Here is a 23499-nt window from a genome sequence, read left to right as displayed (position 1 = left end):
AGTGAACAGGTAGAGGCAGCACAAAAGAAGACAAAGGAAAAGTTGATGTTAGTACAGTTGAGAAATGCTGAACGGCCAGATTGGGGGCAAGCAGTTGATGGAGCGATAGGTTGAGAACGAGGAAGTGGTAGAGGAATGAACCAACAACAGATTGTGCCACAACCTGGACAGGGTAGAGGAAGGGGTGCAGATGTCGGTATGGGGGGGCTGAGTGGGTGGCAAATCAAAAACGAGTGACAGCTTATCATTATTGTCATAAAATCCGGCATTGGAAGCGCAAGTGTAGATTAAATCCAGCAAATCAATTGCAATATGAAGGAGATGGACAACTGTCAGAAGGGGTGAATACTGTGACCCACAAGACCTACATCCATGTAGGGAGGTAATTGTGAATCCCAAATGCAGATACCACAACCTCCCAGAATACTCATCAATAATCAAACGTATAGGCAGATGCCTTATTTTGAGATAAAAGACAGATCAGATCGAATCCAAGATCCCTATGAGTATCGGAGGGGGGAGCAGGGAGAATACACTTTAGGTGCTGCCCTGGAAGTGGATCAAAGTGGACCGCTTGTAGATGCAAAGGAGAATGGACATCCGGTTACCTTTTTGTTAGACACTGGAGCTGCGTGCTCCACAGTAAGGACAGAAGTGGTCCCAGATTTAACCCTATCAGAAAAGTCGATCAAAGTGGTAGGAGTAACCAATTTGAAAATGACTAACCCATTGACAAATGAATTATCCGTGAAAATAGGAGCATTCCAGGATAAACACTAATTTGTGGTGTGTGATTCCAGCCCAGTCTGTCTATCGGTACAAGACCTTTTGTGTAAATTAAATTGTACCATATCATGCATTCCGAGAGGCGTGGAGTTGCACACATATGATGATGTTGCTGGTTTTAAAATGGCCGATATGAGTTTGTGTACAGAACTGTTTGTGGTTCTCACAATAGAAGATTTACCATATGATTTGAGAGATTCAGTTTCACCGAAAGTGTGAAACTTCACAGGTGGGGATATTGGATTGATTAGAGGTGTTGGACCTGTGAGGATACAGGTCAAACCCAATGCTGAATTTCAACGAATTCCGCAGTATAAATTGACTCCAGAAACTATGGCTGGAATACGACCTGTAATCAAGTCCATGATTGCACAAGGCATTCTGAAGGAGATAAGAGGAAGTCATTGTAATTCACCTATAATGGGACTACAGAAGCCTAGTGGCAAGTACAGAATAGTGCAGGATCTGCGCAGGGTTAATGAAATCGTGATCCCATGTTGTCCTGTGGTACCAAATCCAACTGTCATATTATTTCAGATACCATGTGAAGCTGAATGGTTCACTGTCATTGATTTGTGCCAGGCATTTTTCTCTATACCATTGCATGAAGATAGCCAGTATATATTTTGCATTTAGGATAGACGACCATGTGTTAACATGGTGCAGGTTCCCACAGGGGTATACAGAAAGCCCCTCTATCTTTAGTCAATGTTTGAAAAAGAATCTTGAAGGATTGGTTATGCCCCAGAACTCAGTCCTGGTCCAATATATTGATGACCTATTGGTCGCGTCAGAAACTGAGAATACTTGCAGGATTGATACAGTGGATTTGCTCAATTATTTGGCAGAGAATGGACATACAATGTCTCCAAATAAGCTCCAGTATTGTCAAACAGAAGTGCAGTATTTGGGTCATCGAACTGAGAAGGGAAAACAGAGGGTGTCACCAGATCGCATAGAGAAGATTCTGCAAATGGGAACTCTGAAAACACAAAAAGAAGTCCGCATGTTTTTGGGAATGGTCAGCTATTGTCGACAGTGGATTCCAAACTTTTCCTTGCAAGCAAAGCCACTTTTGAGATTGACTCGAAAAGACATTAGTGATCCGGTACCATGGGATGATGTCAGCTTGAGTGCCTTCATGAACTGAGAGAGAGCCTATGTCGCGCTCCAGCACAGGGAATGCCAGATTACAATAAAGCGTTTTCGCTCTTCTGCTGTGAGAAAGAAGGATATGCATTAGCGGTACTCGTACAGACACATGGAGGTGCCCGCAGACCAGTGGCTTACTTTTCAGCTACATTAGATCCTGTAGCTTCTGCATTGCTCGGATGTCTCCAATCCTTTGCAGCAACAGGTGTCAGCATTGAGAGATGTGAGAGCATAGTAATGGGTCACCCGCTTGTGGTGTATGTGCCACATTCAGTAGAACTGTTAATGACAAGAACCAAAACTCAGCATCTCACAAACAATAGGCTTACAAAATATGAACAAGTCATATTCGCTGCTGAAAATGTTACTCTAAAGCGCTGCACTACCCTGAACCCTGCTACACTGTTGCCTCTTCCACAAGAAGAAGGAGAAGATTATGAAGATCATGACTGTCTGGATGTTACTGAATTGTTGCCCTGACACATGCCTGTACCATTGCAGATGGGGTTCGAGTGACCATATATACGGACAGCCAATACGGGTTTGGAGTGGTTCACAACTTCAGACAGTTATGGTCTCAGAGGGAATTGTTTACGTCATCGGGATCCCCTATCCATAATGGAGAATATGTCCGTCAGTTACTAGAGGCCTTATAGAGACCCAAGGCCATAGCAGTAGTGAAACGTGCAGCTCATGGGAAAGGAGAAGATTTTGTCACCAAGGGTAACAACGACGCTGATGAAGTAGCCCGTTTCTGTGCACTACATGTTTGTATTTTCAATGGAGGCTAGAGGAAAGTGCAGAAGAGACTGAGCTCAACATGATGTTGGCTGTAGCCGATACATGGGATGAGGTTAAGCGACTGCAGGAAGAGGTCTCAGAGGAGGAAGCAGCGTCATGGGTTAGATCAAGCTGCCAAAAGAGAGATGATGGTATTTGGATATCAACTAATGAAAGGGCAGTGCTACTCAACTGTTTACTGAGCCCAATGGCAAGACAAATTCAAGGAGCACTTCATCTTGGAAGAGATGGTATGGTGCGAGTGTTTAGGCAAATGTGATTTAACCCCTGATTTCGTGTGCATGCTGAAGCAGTTTGTCACAGGTGAGTTACATGTCAACAAATGAATGTGGGAAAGAGAATTGTGGTTGTGATGAGTCACATTGGAAGGTCAGGAGGTTCTTTCAATAGAATACAGTTGGATTTCATTGAGATGCCAAGATGCAATAGGTTGAGATATGTTCTGGTGGTGGTCTGTATCTTTTCACGTTGAGTTAAGGCATATCCAACTAGGCGATGTGACAGTCTTTCAGTGGCAAAACTGCTCTAAGGAGAACTAATACCGTGGTTTGGAATTCCGACCTCGGTGGAGACAGATAGAGGAACACACTTCCATAGCAAACTCATGAAATTATTATGTGCAGCCTTAAAAATTGACCAAAATTTTACATTGCAGCTACAGGCCCAAGGCTTCTGGTCTAGTGGAGCAAGTAAAGGGCACAATCAAAATGAGGGTGTCTGAGGTATGTTCGTCAACTTCATTGAAATGGCCTGATGCACTCCCCTTAGTGCTAATGAGCCTGCGTAGTACAGCTGATAGGAGAACAGAGCTCTCTCCCCACTAAATTTTGATGGGAAGAGCTATGTAACTGCCTATGGTGCCAGCTACAGCATTGATACACATCACAGATGATTTGGTTATGGATTATTGTAAAGGACTGGCTGATGTTGTTAATTCTGTGTCCCACCAGGTCGAGGCTGCGACTGCATCCACCTCGAGAGACCTGCTGCACGATTTAAGCCCTGGTGACTGGGTCATTGTCCGAAAGCACGTGAGGAAGAGCTGCCTTGACGTCCTTTGGAGAGGACCATACCAAGTGCTTTTAGTCACAAGTACAGCGGTGAAGTTTGGAGGATTGCCAAATTGGATCCACGCTTCCCATATTCGCAGAGTCCCAGAACCTGTAGATGAAACGACTCCTCTTGTTCTGAGAAGTGCAAACGAGGGTGCAACAGAGACAGAAAGAACAAGCCCAATCGTGAGAACTCCCAATAAAGCGGAACAATCAGCCGAGCAAGAAAGAATAAATTAAACGACTCCGGAAAGTGAATGCAGACTCAGAGATAGACGATATTGTGGAAATTAACTTTGAGCAGGAGCAGAGTGAACCATCTGGTGCAGAAGGATCAGATCAAGAGGAAGAACGGAGGGCAGACATTGCAACAGCAAAGAGGCCAACAAAGAAAGAAAGGCTAAACTTAAGACTTGCATCTGAAAAAGATCTCACTCCGATTCCTGAAACATCTGAATTCGATCAAAGTGAAACTGAAGAAAGACCAGATGGTCTGAGACGATCCAAAAGGGAGAGAGTACCATCTCGAAATTACACATCTCCTGAGTGGACGTACCTAGCTGCAGATGTAGAGACCAGGAGAATCTGGGAGACTGGAGACAGGCACAGTGAGTCACGGAGAGAATACCCTGACAATTGATATTCAATTAATAGTCCCTGGGATAGATGCATTCGGAATCCTGACTTTGACAGTTCCTGATCTACCAAGGCTGAGAGGGTTGCGTTTTTTGATCCTCAATCAAATTAATTTCCCTACTTTTGGTCGACAGCCAACTGCACAAGAAGTGGGAGAAATTTGTACCGAAATACTGCAACTTGTTCTTGCTATGCTTGGATCAAACATCATAAATGATGAAGAGTGAACTATAAAAGACTTGTATTAGCCTTAGAAAGAAGATAACCTAGCCCCATGAGGAAGAAGATTTAAAATTAGGGACCTTCATTAGAAAGAAGATTTGAGGGTTAGGGCTGACTACGTCTCTTCAATAGGTTTAGTATTTTTGAACTGGACATTGAGAAAAGAATCAAATGAAGAAAAGACAATAAAGACATTGTAAATAATCAGGTTGAGCAAGTAAAGAAAACAAGAAACTTTGTTGAAATCAGATTCCTTTGCACATCAAAGCAATAATTCAAAATTGAGTCCAAGAGGTTAGGACGCAAACAAACATGCATTATTGGTACCCTTATAGTTCTTGTGCTTATTGTTATAGTTGTGGAGATTGTTACATCTTTCGTTGGGCCTCACGATGCTGAAAAGAATGAAATTACACCAACCCAAACTACAGCAGACATAGAAGAGGGTGCATCAGCTAAGGATAGAGATATGATTAGGGAAACTAGTCGAATGCTACACGTAGATTTGTCAAAAGGAGATTTTACACTAAATGCATGTGGGTGCTATGTGTGCATCCAATTACCCACACCAGTAGGCATCCGATATCAGCACTTACCTTTGACTAATGGCATCACATGTAGTGTGTTGCTAAGCATGTTATATAGTAAGGCCCACTTTGAGTACTACTTTTCAAATTATGATGTGGTACTCTCAGAAGTTCCAGTTCTAAAGTACATGAATAAGTATGATTATTCTAAGGAGGTAGAGAGGATGTCTATGTATTTCGTGCCTACCATTATATTGGATACTTCTTATGCTCACATGCACAATTTAACCTGCATGCAAACTGATATTGAAAAGAAATTTGGGATTCAGATAGAAGATAGACATAGACAGACCTTATTTAGACCAGACCCAAAGCATAAGGTTATCCCATGGACTCTGGAAGAACTAGATCATAAAGCAAAGGGAAAAGGGAAGCTCTAGTCACATAGCTTTAGATTTTCAGCAAAAAGGGAAGTTATGCATTAGACACCCGTCAACTTATTATGATAAAATATTTGTGGGTTAGAGTGAGTGTGAACATATTTTCCTAATCGAGGAGGCAATAAGAAAAGCATTACTAGATACATTGACCATAGTAACAAACGTGTATTTCGTGTGTGGAAAAAACTGCTTATGTGAAATTGCCCAAGAATTGGTATGGCACCTGCTACTTAGCAGTGGTATTTCCCAAAATCTTTCATGTAGATGATCTATGGCCCTTAGAAGGAAAAAGCGTTCACAGGGGAAAACGTGGTGTAAGTGCTGGAGAAGTTGTTGTCGATATATTTGGAGCCATGATACCGAGTGTGGTTGTAATTTTGAATGATGTGAAAATTAGAAAACTGGCAACAATAGTAGATAAACTCTCTGTGAATACAGCCCAAATCTTATTACTCGTTGATGGGGAGATGGTCTCGATAAGGGATAAGGTTCTTCAAAATCGACTTGCTTTAAACGTTCTCCTAGCAAAGGCTGGAGGAGTCTGTCAATTATTGAAAGTCCAACAATGCTGCACGTATATTCCAGACAATAGTTGGGATATACAAAGGTATATCAACAACATTTCAGAGAAACATCAAGATTTGCGTGACTTGGCTGCGGATGGCCTATGGGAACACATTGGTAAGGGATTTGGGAAGATTGGACGTTGGTTTGGAAACCTGGGTCAAGGAATAATGGGATACATCTTGAAACCCATCATAATAGCAGTCATTTGTATTGTGCTATTGGGAGCCATTAAGGCTTACAAATGGCAAAAGGCACGTCATAATGAAAACTCCTTACAGAAACGAGAGTAGCAGTTGGAACGACTGCAGGACAGTCATTATCTGCACCTAACGTCTGTTTAGATCATTCTCTTCTGCAAGTGATGAGGGAGTGAGATGGTGGTGTTATGACACTAGTCACTAAGATGGGGGAACTGAAAGAGTGCATACAGCACTTTAAAATGTAGGGGTGCATTATACTCATGGTTTAAACGCATTCATTTATATTTCTATCGTGTGCAGTGTATTATGTCTATTAAATGCATTTATTCGACATCGTAAACTTAGAATCATAATATATAGTTTAAGTAGGATTTATATGTATTAGAGACACTATCTTTTCTGTATTCATAACGTGTAGAATGACATTATATTCATATAATTATAATCGTGTGTGTTAAAGTTGCCTGCACTGTAGGCCCAGAGTTAGAAGTTGTTTATAGTTTCGGAAGCCTCAGTTACTGAAGAAATCATTAAATGTATCTTTGTGTGTGCCAGAACAGTATGCTCTCCTCCCTTTGCAGGTATAAAGAATTCAACATCATTATTTTAGTTTAAGGAGATAACTGGAATGCCTATGAAGAAGTCTGAGAAGCGGGAAGGAGGATTTATTCTGTGCCTGGCCTATCTACACTCCAAGGTTACAAGAAGCAAAGAAGATTTAACTAAAGAAGTTATGGAAAATCACCGCAACCTTAGAGTGAAATAATTCATCATGTGATACATTTGGGAGGGGGCTAAGTTTGTCCTGTTTGTATTGTGCGCAGGTACAGAAAAGGCAGACTTCTAGATTTTCAGAGGAGAACGAGCATCTTAAGAGTGAGCTCCATAGCTTGAAGCTATTTGACGTGAGTACTTCTAAGGAAGTCTACACGTGCTGACACCTTTGGGAAATGAGACAGGAGAACCAGCGAGAGACATCATAAATGAGAGTAGTGTAGGGAAAGATAATTTATGCTTTCCTTCCTAATAAAAAGGGACTTGAATTCTGCCTCCATCTCGGGTTGTGTACTAATCTTGGAGTTTATTACTTTGTGTCTTCTATGCCGAATCAATTATATGCGTAGATTTGGCTCTGTATTAATTTTCCTGTATCTATATTCCTTGATACTCCGTTGTGTGTATATTCAGCTATTTTTGGCCTCATAATAAAATCCATAAACTAGAATTCGGAGTCTGTGGTCTTTAAAGCATGACTACATTGTGAGCAGAATTTCGAAGTGTTTATTTCCCTCGACCACTTTCAGCAGGCAAATAAAAGACCATCAGTGCTAAATTTGGAAGGTAAGGCAAGGTCCAAATTTGGCGTAATCGGGAAGATCTGCCTACCAAATCCCATGGAGCGGGTCTGACTTGCATACTGTGCTCTCTTACTCTGTACAACGTGAGACTGCTAGCAACACATTTTTAAAATTGTTTTTTTAAAGCAGACCCTCCTGCTGGAACATTCATGATTTACAGCATTTCTATGTATTTTTAAAGGAGCAATGGCAAGAGGTCCTGTCGGGAGGATGCGAACGTTATATGTCAATGCTCCCCTGCAGCTAGTTCTGCAGCAGACCTTCAAACTTGCTATGTAAGCTTATTACTCACAGAGGAGCAACATCCGCGAAAAGGACAGAAAACTGTTAATTATTGGACAAGGTGAAAATCAATCAAACCTTGCGTGTCTGGCATAAAGCAGCTATCCACATTTTCCTCACCCAAAGCTTTTCTAAGTACTCAATATGAGTTCAATTGTTTCCGTTCTCTTCCTGATGTTTGCAGAACAATACTTCGTTGTGGAATAACACAGGCCAGAAAATATTATAATATGACAATTGTATAGCGTTCTTTCGAAAAAGAAGACATAAAAGAAGTCCTTTGGAAATGCTATTTTATCAGGTGGCCCACAAGCCCCTTTCATTCCACACATGACAATATTACACTCTGCAGCCAGACTTGTCACAGAAACAAAAATATATCAGTCACTTCGCACAAATTGCTTGTCATCAACACTGCCTGCCTATTCCCGCAATAATTAAATTCAAATTGTGATGCTTCACCTATAAAGTTTTACATCTGGAGAACCCCACTTATTTAACCGGGATCCTAGATGCCATAATAGATCTCAGAAGTTAAAACTTCCTAAAGCAAGACGTTCCTCACTTCAGAACCTCTCATGCACCGAAACACTTCTCTGGTAACTGTTGCTTGGATATGTATGTCCCTTTATGATAGGTATAGAGCCACCCTTCTCACATTCAGGAAACAATTAAAAAATCACCTCCTCCAACTGTATCTAAACTAAGACGGATCTCTCTTCTCTCCCTTACTATACACCCTTTACAACCAAATATGTATGCAGTGCTATGTTTGATTTCCACTGTGTTTTAAGAATGGATCACTGCCTTTCACTATACCTGTTCTGCTCTCTGCCATCTCTGTTTTAATGTTATTCAAACATACATTATAACTGTTCTGCTCTCTGCTATCTCTGTTTTAATGTAATTCAGTTAAGTTCTATGCACAACACTCTAGTGCTCCATCACTCTGTGATGCATGCATGTGTGACATAAAAAACGTTAAATATTAGCGTATTTTTTGTGTTTTTGACAATAGGATTTTACTTCTTCAATGCATGCAGTGTTAGATTAAAAGATGCTTTTCTTTTTTGTGGTCTTACAACAGACAGCTCGAGCAGTTGGGATGCAGAATTGTATAACATACTCCACAGAACCAATCCTTGCTCACTATTGGATGGCCGTCATATCAAGCTCAGTTGCCTTGCTTTTTAGGTCGAGCGACCATTCTCAATGCGCATGCGCATTGAGCGGGAGCGAGATATAAAGGGGCTTAAACAGAGGTTTAACTAGCTGGCGATTTGGTGCTGTGCCCGTGCGCTTTTAGGTCAATGCGCAAGCGCATTGACCTAAAATGCGCGTGCACAGCATCAAATTGTCAGCCATCTGTTGCCCAGCTTGGTGCCGCTCCACCCCCTGCGGCATCAAAGGCTTTCACGGCCGGCCGGCCGTGCTTTCAGTTTCACGGCCGGCCGTGTCTCCTTTTCTTTTAACTTATTTAATGTGTTTTTTTTTATCCCCCTCCCCCCAGCGTTTGCTTGGCTCACAGCCACTTCCTGTGGCTCTCACCCAACTTCCATGACTTCTCCAAACCTCCTCTCTATTGTTCCCCACTCCTCCCGTCTCGTTTTATTGCAGCAGATGCCCGAATTGCAAGGCTCACAGATACAACCTTCCAGTTTCACTTCTTGTGCTTGCCTCCTCCTGTTGCTCAACCACCTGAAAAAAGCTTAACGCAGTTACAGATCCTAATGCGGTTAGAAACTTAGCATTATTGGAGCTGCTTGTTACTCATATTGCCTTGTTTTATTAATTGCTTTAACTTTAAGCATGCCGACTCACTTAGCCCTCCCACAGCTCTGCCTGCCCGCCCCCAGGACCCCTCCGAGATCACTTCTTTTTTTTTTTTTGTTAAATTAATATTAATGCTTCTCAGTGCTTCATAATATAAGTGTGTCACAGCACCCCAGTGTGCTGTAAATAGTAGCCAGGGGCGCCGCACCAAGCACTTGTTTGGAAAACAACAGATACACTTCATCACGTAAACAAGCCTAATCTGCAGTAATGGACCAGCATTCACTGTGTTGTGAAAATCACCCGCTGCTGGAAGCCCTGGCCTACTACTTCCGTACGCTGCGATACACAAATTTACATACATCTTTTGAATAAAACAAAGTATAGGCTACTCTCAACTAGCACAATTTGCAGTGAGCGGGGCTTTAAGCTGATTCATGGCACAAATGTGAATCACGGTTGTGGTGTTACTGCACACAACGTGACAAAGGCGTTTCTTCTGAACGTACCTGGTGCAGAATCCGGTCGCTATTAGTGGAGGTCAGTGTCACTGTATTTTTTTTATCCCCCCCCGCTTTTGCTTGGCTCACAGCCACTTCCTGTGGCTCTCACCGAACTTCCATGACTTCTCCACACCTCCTCTCTATTGTTCCCCACTCCTCCCGTCTCGTTTTATTGCAGCAGATGCCCGAATTGCAAGGCTCACAGATACTCTCTCAGATATCTTTTTAGATACACTCTCCTGCTCTCTAGAGATGTGGCCTAACGACCAGAGCTGCCATCTAAGTCACGTAAATACAAAACATGTTGCATTCCAAATGCTATAGGTGTCACATTCGCGAAAGTTATAACTATTGGCGTTGTAAATGACAAAGCTATCAATTTAGCTATTTTAAAAACCAACAAATAAATAAAATATTTGTCATTTACAAGACCAATAGCTCCAACTTTTCTAATGCGAGACCTATTGCATTTCCAATGCTTGTTTTTGCTTCTTTCCTCTGCTTTCTGCTTCTTTTTTCTGCATTTGACCCTCTCCAGGGGCTTTTTATGTTTCCCCTCTATAGATTTGTTATTCTTCCTACTCTAATTGCAGCACTGCAAACAGAGCCAGGTTTTGAAAAACTCCAGGTTGCTGCCTTTCTGCACCACCTAGTGATCACTAGAAAAACTATGGCAGAAACGTAGGAGATAGAACATTGATCTTTAACACGGCTGGAATGGGAACAAAAACTGGCCCTGGCAAAGAGCTCAGCCAGCCACCCTGGAGGCGGCCGCGCTGTTTGCCAGGGCCAGTTTCAGCCGATTTGTTACAGGGGCCGGAATCGGTCCTGTAATAAAAACAGCCCCCAGGGGCCCGAAATCGGCCCCCACCCTAACGGCCCACTGGGGAAACGCCTGGTGCCCACAATGGCCAGTCCGGCCTTGATCTTTAAAGATTACTATAACCAGGCCACTGGAATTATGCAGCAGTAGAAGGACAAATTTAGCAGCAGAGTTGAGTAAATTATGTGGCAACAAAAGACAAATTATGCAGTGTTATGTGCCACATTTTTAAATAGTATTACTTCATTATGTTGTACTTGTTACACTTGTTAACACTGTCTGGAAATTAGGTGCACCTCTTGAGTACCAGTTTAATACCTAAAAATTGCAATAAGCAACAGAAAGTTGACCAGTGAACCTTTAGAAATGGCCTTCCACTGTGCCGCACCACGTCCCACTGCATTATTAGAAACCTTTGAACTGTTTGAGCTATAACCAATTTTTTGTTGTTAAAATCTGCAGATTATGCAGCAGATAATGGATTATATGGCAAATGCAGCAAATTTATAATTATGCGAAAATCACTGTGGGCGCACAATCACATAATTGCAGTGGTCCTGACTATAACTAAGCTTTGCCATGCCAATCAGTCTGGCTTGTTTGTAAAGGTGAGACCTATTGACATTGCCAATGCTTACTTACTTTGTTCCTCCCCTGTTTTGAAATGGCTCCTGAAAGGCCCAGTTTACAGCTGAGCAAGCAATGCGTCCCTTGTATCTAAAAATAGTCTTCGTTCCTATCAGTATTTCTTATAGATAAATCACAGGCAACGTGATACGATGACTGAACAAATTCAGGAGTCACTATAATTATTAGTATTATTATTATTATTATTATTATTATTATTATTATTATTATTATTATTATTATTATTATTATTATTATTATTATTATTATTAATACTAATAATAATAATAATAATAATAATAATAATAATACAAATCTGGTACTTTTAATGGACTATGACCAGTCTTTGATTTAACAGGTGTCTAATGTGGCAATCACTACACAGTGAAGGTGTAAATGGCTCTTATGCAGGTGAGGCAAGTGGAACTTATTTGAACCTTTCAAAATAATTGCCAAAGTCAGGCCGGTCAAAAGTTTTTGTGGGGCCAGCGTCAGAAACTTGATGTGGGTCCCCCTTGGGTGTTTTTGTTTTTTGCCAGATGCCATGAGCAGCTGATTATAGGTGTAAAACCCCTTGTGCTTCAACACAAAAGAAAAAGCTGCAACACCAGCATCTGGTGCCATCTAGTGGTATGGCCATCTAAGCTGCCTCATTATCAATAAATAGGGCAGGTTGGCCTTAAGATGAAAAATCTATAAAAATATCTTGCTGCAGGAGCACGAGTGCCTGAAAAGTGAGGGGCCTAGGGCATAATGCATAATGAAGCAACCCCTCCACCACAGCCTTGTGACGCCCCAGCTGAAGTGACCAAAAGGACTGCAACATGCAGTGGCAGGAGCTCCCTCCTAACCTAAACAAGAAACATGTATGTATGTGACTTCTGGAGCTGCATGACCCTCATGTATTATGTCTAAAGCAATGTATATGACACACGGGGGGAAGCATGGTCACCACTAGGTTTCTCTGTAACTGGTGACTTGGTGCTTGACAGTGACTTCATGCCTGGCCCTCCTGCAGTGGACAGAGCACAAATGAAGAATGGGGTAAGAGAGTAGCACCTTTTAGATCGAGCACGCCAGGTATGAAACACAGCTGGGCCATTAAAACACCTCACCTTCAAACCCATGGTTGTTTCCTTTCCCCGGTAGGCAGTAGAACAAGCAATCTGTCACGTTTGTAGTCGCTTATTTAGAGCATGGGGCTCTCACGGGGGCAGCAGGTGCACCTGTAAGATGGCCTGGCATAACAGAGCAAACGCCTGTTTCCATTAACGTAATTGTACCCAAGTACTTAAGTGTCTTAGGGCTATAAATAACAAATGTTCCATCTTCCTAACTCTTCATGGACCATGGGTGGGTTAAAGGCTGCGTCAACCCTTTTAAAATGTGCCCCAAGTCATACAACACGGGTCTCAGAACTGACTTCGACTACTCGTCCCCTGTTTTTTAGGGCTCGGGCCTACGTCACACGAAGTGGGGCGGGGCTTCCGAGCTCTAATGTTATAAAAAAAAAAGTAAGTTCAGAAAGGGCTGTGGGCTGCCGCATTCCAGAAAGCGCGCGGTTTTTGCGTGTGGTATTCTGCCATGTGAATGGTAATTGGTCCAGGCAAGGCTGTGTTTAAGTAAGGCAGCACGCCATAGGGCTTTGGAATTTTTGCAATGTCCACTTCCTGCATAAAGTGTTCGGACACGCGCAGAAGAATACATAAATCCTCAATTACCAGCTGTCCGAGGTGCCGGTAATTGAAGGCAGATGGTGCTGGGAGCGTGTGCACTGCTGTGTTTTTTTTCCCTTGAGCTCTGTGTGCGCGCCGGCAAACCTGCGCCTGCTCTTTGACTGAGGTAGGCTAAACAAGCATTGGCAAAGCAAATAGGACTCTCCTATACAAAATCTGTTGGTTTTGTGGCGGTGCAGAGTGGTGGTGCAGAGTGCAGAGTGGTGGTGCAGAGTGGTGGTGCAGAGTGCGGTGCGGCGGTGCAGAGTGGCGGTGCAGAGTGGCGGTGCAGAGTGGCGGTGTAGTGCAGCAGAGTGGCGGCAGAGTGGCGGTGCAGAGTGGCGGTGCAGAGTGCAGAGTGGCGGTGCAGAGTGGCGGTGCAGAGTGGCGGTGCAGAGTGGCGGTGCAGAGTGGCGGTGCAGAGTGGCAGTACGGTGGTGCAGAGTGGCGGTGCAGAGTGGCGGTGCAGAGTGGCGGTGCAGAGTGGCGGTGCAGAGTGGCTGTGCAGAGTGGCGGTGCAGAGTGGCGGTGCAGAGTGCAGAGTGGCGGTGCAGAGTGGCGGTGCAGAGTGGCGGTGCAGAGTGCAGAGTGGCGGTGAAGAGTGGCGGTGCAGAGTGCAGAGTGGCGGTGCAGAGTGGCGGTGCAGAGTGGCGGTGCGGTGGTGCAGAGTGGCAGTGCAGAGTGGCAGTGCGGTGGTGCAGAGTGGCGGTGCAGAGTGGCGGTGCAGAGTGGCGGTGCAGAGTGGCGGTGCAGAGTGCAGAGTGGCGGTGCAGAGTGGCGGTGCAGAGTGGCGGTGCAGAGTGGCGGTGCAGAGTGGCGGTGCAGAGTGGCGGTGCTGAGTGCAGAGTGGCGTGCAGAGTGCAGAGTGGCGGTGCAGAGTGGCGGTGCAGAGTGCAGAGTGGCGGTGCAGAGTGGTGGTGCAGAGTGGCGGTGCGGTGGTGCAGAGTGGCAGTGCAGAGTGGCAGTGCGGTGGTGCAGAGTGGCGGTGCAGAGTGGTGGTGCAGAGTGGCGGTGCAGAGTGGTGGTGCAGAGTGGCGGTGCAGAGTGCAGAGTGGTGGTGCAGAGTGCAGAGTGGTGGTGCAGAGTGGCGGTGCAGAGTGGTGGTGCAGAGTGGTGGTGCAGAGTGGCGGTGCAGAGTGGCGGTGCAGAGTGGCGGTGCAGAGTGGCGGTGCAGAGTGCAGAGTGCAGAGTGGCTGTGCAGATTGGCGGTGCAGAGTGGCGGTGCAGAGTGCAGAGTGGCGGTGCAGAGTGGCGGTGCAGAGTGGCGGTGCAGAGTGCAGAGTGGTGGTGCAGAGTGGCGGTGCAGAGTGCAGAGTGGCGGTGCAGAGTGCAGAGTGGCGGTGCAGAGTGGCGGTGCAGAGTGGCGGTGCAGAGTGGCGGTGCAGAGTGGCGGTGCAATGCAGAGTGGCGGTGCAGTGGTGCAGAGTGGCGGTGCAGAATGGCGGTGCAGAGTGCAGAGTGGCGGTGCAGAGTGCAGAGTGGCGGTGCAGAGTGCAGAGTGGCGGTGCAGTGGTGCAGAGTGGCGGTGCAGAGTGGCGGTGCAGAGTGGCGGTGCAGAGTGCAGAGTGGCGGTGCAGAGTGGCAGTGCAGAGTGGCGGTGCAGAGTGGCGGTGCAGAGTGGCGGTGCAGAGTGGCGGGGCATAGTGGCGGTGCAGAGTGCAGAGTGGCGGTGCATAGTGGCGGTGCAGAGTGCAGAGTGGCGGTGCAGAGTGGCGGTGCAGAGTGGCAGTGCAGAGTGGCAGTGCAGAGTGGCAGTGCAGAGTGGCAGTGCGGTGGTGCAGTGCGGTGGTGCAGAGTGGCGGTGCAGAGTGGCGGTGCAGAGTGGCGGTGCAGAGTGGCGGTGCAGAGTGGCGGTGCGGTGGTGCAGAGTGGCGGTGCAGAGTGGCGGTGCAGAGTGGCGGTGCAGAGTGGCGGTGCAGAGTGCAGAGTGGCGGTGCATAGTGGCGGTGCAGAGTGCAGAGGGGCGGTGCAGAGTGGCGGTGCATAGTGGCGGTGCAGAGTGGCGGTGCAGAGTGGCGGTGCAGAGTGGCGGTGCAGAGTGGCGGTGCAGAGTGGCGGTGCAGAGTGGCGGTAAGGTGGTGCAGAGTGGTGGTGCAGAGTGGCGGTGCGGTGGTGCAGAGTGGCGGTGCAGAGTGGCGGTGCGGTGGTGCAGAGTGGCGGTGCAGAGTGGTGGTGCAGAGTGGCAGTGCAGAGTGCAGAGTGGCGGTGCAGAGTGGCGGTGCAGAGTGGCGGTGCAGAGTGGCGGTGCGGTGGTGCAGAGTGGCGGTGCAGAGTGGCGGTGCAGAGTGGCGGTGCAGAGTGGCGGTGCAGAGTGGCGGTGCGGTGGTGCAGAGTGGCGGTGCAGAGTGGCGGTGCAGAGTGGCGGTGCAGAGTGGCAGTGCAGAGTGCAGAGTGGCGGTGCAGAGTGGCGGTGCAGAGTGGCGGTGCAGAGTGGTGGTGCCGAGTGGCGGTGCCGAGTGGCGGTGCCGAGTGGCGGTGCAGAGTGGCGGTGCAGAGTGGTGGTGCAGAGTGGCGGTGCAGTGGTGCAGAGTGGCGGTGCAGAGTGGCGGTGCGGTGGTGCAGAGTGGCGGTGCAGAGTGGCGGTGCGGTGGTGCAGAGTGGCGGTGCAGAGTGGCGGTGCAGAGTGGCGGTGCAGAGTGGCGGTGCAGAGTGCAGAGTGGCGGTGCAGAGTGGCGGTGCAGAGTGGCGGTGCCGAGTGGCGGTGCAGAGTGGCGGTGCAGAGTGGCGGTGCAGAGTGGCGGTGCAGAGTGGCGGTGCGGTGGTGCAGAGTGGCGGTGCAGAGTGGCGGTACGGTGGTGCAGAGTGGCGGTGCAGAGTGGCGGTGCGGTGGTGCAGAGTGGCGGTGCAGAGTGGCGGTGCAGAGTGCAGAGTGGCGGTGCAGAGTGGCGGTGCAGAGTGGCGGTGCAGAGTGGCGGTGCAGAGTGGCGGTGCGGTGGTGCAGAGTGGCGGTGCAGAGTGGCGGTGCAGAGTGGCGATGCAGAGTGGCGGTGCGGTGGTGCAGAGTGGCGGTGCAGAGTGGCGGTGCAGAGTGGCGGTGCAGAGTGGCGGTGCAGAGTGGCGGTGCAGAGTGGCAGTGCAGGTGCAGAGTGGCGGTGCAGAGTGGCAGTGCAGTGGTGCAGAGTGGCGGTGCAGAGTGGCGGTGCAGAGTGGCGGTGCAGAGTGCAGAGTGGTGGTGCAGAGTGGCGGTGCAGAGTGGCGGTGCGGTGGTGCAGAGTGGCGGTGCGGTGGTGCAGAGTGGCGGTGCAGAGTGGCGGTGCAGAGTGGCGGTGCGGTGGTGCAGAGTGGCGGTGCAGAGTGGCGGTGCAGAGTGCAGAGTGGCGGTGCAGAGCGGCGGTGCAGAGTGGCGGTGCAGAGTGGCGGTGCAGAGTGTCGGTGCAGAGTGGCAGTGCAGGTGCAGAGTGGCGGTGCAGAGTGGCGGTGCAGAGGTGCAGAGTGGCAGTGCGATGGTGCAGAGTGGCGGTGCAGAGTGGCGGTGCAGAGTGGCGGTGCAGAGTGGCGGTGCAGAGTGGTGGCGCAGAGTGGCGGTGCAGAGTGCAGAGTGGCGGTGCAGAGTGGCAGCGCAGAGTGCAGAGTGGCGGTGCAGAGTGGCGGTGCAGAGTGGCGGTGCAGAGTGCAGAGTGGCGGTGCAGAGTGGCGGTGCAGAGTGGCGGTGCAGAGTGGCGGTGCAGAGTGCAGAGTGGCGGTGCAGAGTGCAGAGTGGCGGTGCAGACTGGCGGTGCAGAGTGGCGGTGCAGAGTGGCGGTGCAGAGTGCAGAGTGGCGGTGCAGAGTGCAGAGTGGCGGTGCAGAGTGCAGAGTGGCGGTGCAGAGTGCAGAGTGGCGGTGCAGAGTGGCGGTGCAGAGTGGCGGTGCAGAGTGCAGAGTGGCGGTGCAGAGTGGCGGTGCAGAGTGGAGGTGCAGAGTGCAGTGTGGCGGTGCAGAGTGCAGAGTGGCGGTGCAGAGTGGCGGTGCAGAGTGGCAGAGTGGCGGTGCAGAGTGGCGGTGCAGAGTGGCGGTGCAGAGTGGCGGTGCAGAGTGGCGGTGCAGAGTGGCGGTGCAGTGGTGCAGAGTGGCGGTGCAGAGTGGCGGTGCAGAGTGGCGGTGCAGAGTGGCAGTGCAGAGTGGCAGTGCAGAGTGGCGGTGCAGAGTGCAGAGTGGCGGTGCAGAGTGGCGGTGCAGAGTGCAGAGTGGCGGTGCAGAGTGCAGAGTGGCGGTGCAGAGTAGCGGTGCAGAGTGGCGGTGCAGAGTGGCGGTGCAGAGTGGCGGTGCAGAGTGGCGGTGCAGAGTGGCAGTTCAGAGTGCAGAGTGGCGGTGCAGAGTGGCAGTGCAGAGTGGCGGTGCAGAGTGGCGGTGCAGAGTGGCGGTGCAGAGTGGCGGTGCAGAGTGGCGGTGCAGTGGCGGTGCGGTGGTGCAGAGTGGCAGTGCAGAGTGGCAGAGTGGCGGTGCAGAGTGGCGGTGCAGAGTGGCGGTGCAGAGTGGCGGTGCGGTGGTGCAGAGTGGCGGTGCAGAGTGGCGGTGCAGAGTGGCGGTGCGGTGGTGGTGCAGAGTGGCGGTGCAGAGTGGCGGTGCAGAGTGGCGGTGCAGAGTGGCGGTGCAGAGTGGCGGTGCAGAGTGGCAGTGCAGAGTGGAAGAGCGGCGGTGCAGAGTGGCGGTGCAGAGTGGCGGTGCAGAGTGGCGGTGCAGAGTGGCGGTGCAGAGTGCAGAGTGGCGGTGCAGAGTGGCGGTGCAGAGTGGCGGTGCAGAGTGGTGGTGCAGAGTGGCGGTGCAGAGTGGCAGTGCGGTGGTGCAAAGTGGCAGTGCGGTGGTGCAGAGTGGCGGTGCAGAGTGGCGGTGCAGAGTGGCGGTGCTGAGTGGCGGTGCAGAGTGGCGGTGCATAAGAAGGACATCACAGGCAAGTGGTGCAATATTCGCACATTCACAAGGAGATCACTAGCAGTACAGTACACACCACATGAACACACTCCATAACACATAGCAACAACACATTGGCATTTACAATGCCATTAGCTCAAACTCAAATAAATCCGAGCCCGATTGCATTTCTAATGCTTGTTTTTTATATATAACGGCTGTATCAGTCCGAGGGGGCCCAAGGAGGAGCTTTTGACCTCAGCTGCGAGGGAGGGAGTCACGCCATCCTTACCTGCAATCTTCACTGGAACTGGTACCATTCTGAGCTGCCCCCCACACCACCGACCCAGGTGCATGAACATCCTGGGAGTTGGAGTCCGGTTAATGGTTCACGACGTCCAACAGGTGAGCCAATGTCTTTCGGGGAGGAGTCCATTGACGTCAGCAGTACAAACAGGCGGAGCAGAGCTGATGGACGTAATATTTGACTTGTGTGGGTGTAGGGCACTGAGGAAGGCTCAACACGCCGAAATGCATTTGCCGCCACTCACGGATGCAACTTTGAAATAAAGCACCTCCAATGAATTCCCCTTTGGCCTCTGCTCTTTTCTGCACTGGGAAGGGTTTCTGTTGATATTTTCTGCGCAATGCCATGAGCGCAGTACGGATGGCCCTGATACGCAAGAAGACTCGGACTAAACTGGCATCACGCTGCTCAGCAGTGTTTCACGGACTTGAGGAATCAAGAAGTTCCGGTGTCCGCAGACAGATTTTAGGAGAGGCATGCGGTATGAGGTATTTTACCTCTGAAAGGGCGTTATGTGGCGCATGGCTGCCCCCGCATATACAATCTCTCTATCTGACGGCTGTATCAGTCCGAGGGGACCCAAGGAGGAGCTTTTGACCTCAGCTGCGAGGGAGGGAGTCCAGCCATCCTTACCTGCAATCTTCACTGGAACTGGTACCATTCTGAGCTGCCCCCCACACCACCGACCCAGGTGCATGAACATGATGCATCCTGGGAGTTGGAGTCCGGTTAATGGTTCACGGCGTCCAACAGGTGAGCCAATGTCTTTCGGGGAGGAGTCCAGTGACGTCAACAGTACAAACAGGCGGAGCAGAGCTGATGGACTTAATATTTGACTCGTGTGGGTGTAGGGCACTGAGGAAGGCTCAACACGCCGAAATGCATTTGCCGCCACTCACGGATGCAACTTTGAAATAAAGCCCCTCCAACGAATTCCCCTTTGGCCTCCGCTCTTTTCTGCACTGGGAAGGGTTTCTGTTGATATTTTCTGCGCAATGCCATGAGCGCAGTACGGATGGCCCTGATACGCAAGAAGACCCGGACTAAACTGGCATCACGCTGCTCAGCAGTGTTTCACGGACTTGAGGAATCAAGAAGTTCCGGTGTCCGCAGACAGATTTTAGGAGAGGCATGCGGTATGAGGTATTTTACCTCTGAAAGGGCGTTATGTGGCGCATGGCTGCCCCCGCATATACAATCTCTCAATCTGATGGCTGTATCAGTCCGAGGAGACCCAAGGAGGAGCTTTTGACCTCAGCTGCGAGGGAGGGAGTTGTGGAAAAGTAAATTTTGCCATGTTGTATGTGCCTACGTGTTCCTCATCCTAAGTTATATGTGCATGATCGATATGCATGTATCCCCCTATGATCGATTAAAGACGCAATCATAGTTGTGTCCAACTCTAGTATGCCAGTTTCCAGTTCTCGTGAAAGCAACGAGTATTGGGCCTATGTTGCCACATTTCACAGTGTGCACGTTAATTCATCGCATTGTCCCCGTTTCTAGGCCTCAAAAGGGCCCGGACATCAGATTCAGCTCCAGTCTCCTGAACCCTCTCCGAGGAGCGATGCAGCCCCACCTGCATCCCTGACCCTTCACTTATTTCCTGCCTCACAGTGCCCGGCCCGGCCTGGCTCTGCCTGCCTGTCTGCCAAGAGTATGTTATGCTTCTAGTTATCAGTCCAGCCCTCCTTCTCTGCATTCCTAAGCTACTGAACTGCATCAACAGTTCCAGCTATGGTCTAGTCTTTCTGTCTCCATGTAAGAGAAATACTGTATTAATATTCATAGAATATTCCTAGCACACGCAATACATGTAGAATAATGCATGCACCAGTCTTAGTGTCAAGTAGCCTTTGCCCTGATAACTTTTGGATTCTATCAACATGTACTCCAAACACCAGATACCAGATATGCCATAGGTACATGTCGTCCTGACACCGCAGACTTTAGTCTCCTCTTCTAGTGCAGAAGTCATAGCCCCAGTTCTCCCTGGTAACACGTCATTGCCGATTTGCGCGCACCACTAGGTTAAAGGTCTCAGCTGCTCGAGTAGCCCCCTCCATGTTTCCGCCCCATTCATGACACTTCTGTGATGTTCATACCACATGTCTCAGTGTACGCCCTGTACACGCCTTCTTTCTCCACCCATGCACTCTTATCATACGTTTGTCATAAGTTACGCCTACTGTATGTAATGTAATGTTAATGTATTACTATATATATGCTGCACTGTCGATGAAATGGTGCAGCTGCCTTCCGTCCTTCCTGTTTTATTTCAGGCTGTCCCGTTCCAGTCCCTTCCCTTTTTGCCTGAATAAATCCTTTTGACTCGGACACATCGGATCCTGCCTCTTATTTATTGAGCTATCTGTTATTGTTAATATAGTCAAAAATAGTCCCGGTATTATTTATTTATATACCACATAATGGCGCCCGAATAGGGACGAGCCCCTTCCTCACGCGCTGGCGATGCCACGCAGGTCCCCTGACCCTCTACAGCCGTGATGGAACTCTACTGCGCACCGGCAGATATTTCTGCTTCAAGTCTCCCTCAGGCCCACGGAGGAAACGGAGTCTGCGGTCCGACATCCAGACGAAGCGGTGTGGAATGCGGTTCGTCCCGACCAGAGCCCAAGCCGAGAGAGCAAGGTCCGAAGTATCCGGAGGCCCACCTGTAACCGAAGTTTCCGAAGTTCGTAGTCCGACGTCGTAGCAGTTCAGTTCAGTCCGAGGCCTTCCAGTTTCTGCTTTCCCGGTGAGTACCGTCGCAGGGGAAGTATCTAGACAGGACCATTAGTTGGTCCTGGTCCGATGGGTTTGGGTACGCAGATCCAGTCCGAAGTATTCACCTAGGTGGATACGGGTCCTGACGTGTCTCTTTATGGGACCGGTATGTTCTGTACTGTTTTAGCAGTGCATCCAGTAATTCTAGTAAGTTTCGTTCTCGAGAAATTCATGTGTTCTGTTTTCAGTGTATCCGTTAATATTCTGTTCGAACTGTTATCAATGTATTTTTATGTCGTGGTATGAGTGCTTTGTTTGCTGTTTTATTACTGTGATTATTGTGTATTGTGTTTCAAGTATATTCCGGAAATGCCTTTATTCTCGAAATTACGTCAGTTAAAGACCAGAAAAGGGTTGCTCGAAGAAGCAGTTCCTGTCCCTCCTAGGGACAGTCCAGGACATTTTATGTATCACAAGCATGGCTTAGATGCCATAATATATCTAGACTTATGGGCGGATTATACCAAGGAATTAGAACAGCAATATAGATGGCCCGTATCAGGTACATGGGATGCCGAGTGCATCATGCGAGTAGAAGAAGCATTATGGGAAAAGAAAGCCAGACAGTCTCAGAAAGATGCCATCGAGTTATGGCGCAAAGAATCTCATAAAAGAACCGAAAAAGAATTCAGAAAAACAGAATTAAGTAGGGAATCCTCAGAGAGAGCCCAAGAAAGGGAATTAATCGAAGAAGGTGAACGAGTTAGAGTAGAACAGTCAGACAGACAGAGAAATGCCCTTATTAAAGGTATGTATCCTCTTCTTGCCGAGGGCTTGCCAAAAGCAACCCCGGAAGCACCCTGTAATTTCCCGCCACCATTGGTCCCGATTAAGCTACGTCACAAACCGACCGCAGCTGATATTTTTCTCTCGTCCTATTTGGACGATACAGTTCCAGAATATACAAATCCTATTCCACCTGCTCCCGTTAATAATGTAATTCCTGCTCCTCCAGCCACTGGTCCCGTGGGTACAGCACCCGTTACAGCACCCCCGGCCCAGCCCACAGTACATGTACCCGCCACGTCAGTCACTCTCCCAGCACGTACAGTATACACCGACGATTCTAGTTTAGGAGCCGCGGGGGGAGGTTCTCCTAGTACCCCGCCTCAACCAAGACGTATGACGCTACATGAACTAGCGTTACAGCGTACGCCAAAAGTCCAGAAAGTGCTTACATACGTAGATATCAAGCGAGCACTTACTGAATGCCGTTATGATCCAGTCCCAGGCGATGATTACATGGTCATATATTCATTACGTTTAAGACGGGTTTCCGGCTTTTTGGAAACCCTGCCAGATATGAGAGAACATCTAGACAGAATATATCGTTTTATCCGTACAGGAGTGAATCCAGAAAGTATTCACGAAGCCATGGTTCAAAGAAAAGTCGAGACTCAGCTCATGCTTTTAAAGTTTTTGATTAACTGTTTAATAAGAGAGCAAGATTGTCCAGAAAAAGATCAAGAATAAATGAAAGCCCTGACTAGGTGGAGTGACAATATAGCCGAGGGAAAACACAAGACACAGAACTGTATAGAGAGTATGTACAAGAAAATTCGTAGGGAAATCATAAAGATACACGAGAAACAAGAAGAAAAACAAGCAACCGAGAAAGAGAATGACTCTTCTAGTGAAGAGGTAGACGACGAGAATCCCTCCAGAATAGCGTATGTAGGTAGAACTAGACTTTCCGACAGACATTCACGCCCAGATTACAAGAAAGTTTTTCCTCCTCCAGCACCAGAACAGTGTTCTCTTGAGCAAGTATTCCAAGCTACCGATCACATTCTGAAATCACGAATAGGTTATAGTGAGCTCAGTACCATGCATGAACAAGAACTAGCCCGATCAGCGGTCCGATGGACTACTGATTCTACCACTTTTCCAGATGAAATAGTGGCACAAATGTTTCTGAAATTGCCCCCAGCCGAGCAGCGACTGGGGGGTATGTATATGATCCAGCACCTCATTACGCTGCATGAGGATCAACATTCTGATCCAGGTCCTCTACACGATGTATTGAACGAGTTACTCCAGTACAGATGGAAAGGTCTAGGTACCGATTTAATAAGTGTCATTCTAGAACAGCGCCACAAATACCGAACGTTT

General features: G+C 48.4%; 1 protein-coding gene across 7 annotated transcripts in view; it reads right to left on the bottom strand.

Annotated features, from left to right (window-relative positions):
- TACC1 (transforming acidic coiled-coil containing protein 1) overlaps positions 1–23499 on the bottom strand; it is an 875899-nt gene that overhangs the window by 546874 nt on the left and 305526 nt on the right. The window contains exon 1 of one of the 7 annotated variants that reach the window (XM_078666331.1): positions 18586–18739. The exons of the other annotated variants lie outside the window; for them this stretch is intronic. The gene's annotated coding sequence lies outside the window, so the exon portion shown is untranslated. Of the gene's footprint in view, positions 1–18585; positions 18740–23499 lie in introns of those variants that run through there. 7 annotated transcript variants of the gene reach the window in all.

Source organism: Lissotriton helveticus, chromosome 11 (assembly GCF_964261635.1).
Source record: "Lissotriton helveticus chromosome 11, aLisHel1.1, whole genome shotgun sequence".
NCBI classification, from domain to species: Eukaryota; Metazoa; Chordata; class Amphibia; order Caudata; family Salamandridae; genus Lissotriton; species Lissotriton helveticus.
This window is presented reverse-complemented; position numbering and strand designations above follow the sequence as displayed.